This window comes from Trichechus manatus, unplaced genomic scaffold (genome assembly GCF_000243295.1).
Source record: "Trichechus manatus latirostris isolate Lorelei unplaced genomic scaffold, TriManLat1.0 scaffold00205, whole genome shotgun sequence".
Lineage (NCBI taxonomy): Eukaryota > Metazoa > Chordata > Mammalia > Sirenia > Trichechidae > Trichechus > Trichechus manatus.
Window position 1 is genome coordinate 4185086 of NW_004444141.1, and position 1165 is coordinate 4186250.

Consider the following 1165-nt stretch of genomic DNA (forward strand, 5'->3'; position numbering starts at 1 on the left):
TTAGAAGCAAGCATGGCAAGACTACTTCTCACATACTTTGGACATGTTATCAGGAGGGATCAGTCCCTGGAGAAGGACATCATGCTTGGTAAAGTACACCGTCAGCAAAAAAGAGGAAGACCCTTGATGAGATGGACTGACACAGTGGCTGCAACAATAGGCTCAAGCACAACAACGACTGTGAGCATGGCGTTGGACCGGGCGGTGTCCGTTCGGTAGAGCACAGGGTTGCTGTGGGTCGGAACTGACTCAACGGCACCTAACAACAACAACAAAAGGAGGGACGGCAAGCTTCTCCCCCCATGAATTTATAAAAATACCTCATCAGTTACGGAAGGATTTTGAAGAAGAATCTACAAACTTAAAAGGAGGAAATGATTCAGGAAAACACTTTTACTTTAAAATAATCTTAAGATTATCTAATTTAGCCACCCAGCCACAGATTTTAGGTGACATAATTAGTATAATCCTCCTCCTCCTTCCCCTCCAGTTGCCTTTGAGTCAACTCTGATTCATGGCGACCCCATGTGTGTCAGAGTTGAACTGTGCTTCATAGGGTTTTCAACGGGTGACTTTTAGGAAGTAGATCACTAGGCCTCTGCGTGAACTCAAACCTCCATCCTCTTGGTTAGCAGCCAAGAACATTAACTGTCTGTACCACCCAGGGACTCCAATTAGTGAGGAATAAAAACTGAAGCAAGAAGAGCCATGCCCAGATTATTCCAGGCAGATATGTTTTGAAAGCACACTGTGTAAACTATGTCTCTAGGATATTATAGTAGGCAAAATAACAGCCCCCAAAGAGGTCTACCTCCTATTTCCCAAACTGGTGAATATGTTATGTTATTTGGCAAGTGGAAATTAAGATTGCAGATGTAATTAAGATTGCTAAACAGCTGTCCCTAAAATAGGGATAGTATCCTGGATGATCTGGGTGGTCCAATGTAATCACAAGGGTCCTTCAAAGATAGAAGAAGGAGGAGAGAGTCAGGTCCCAGTGATGTGATCTGAGAAAGAATTGAATGGCCACTGTCAGCAAGGAATGTGGCAGCCTCTAGAAGCTGGAAAAGGCAAGAAAATGGATTCTCCCTTACAGCCTCCAGAGAGAACACAGTCCTGCCAACATCTTGATTTTAGCCCAGTGAGACCCATTTTGGACTTCTAA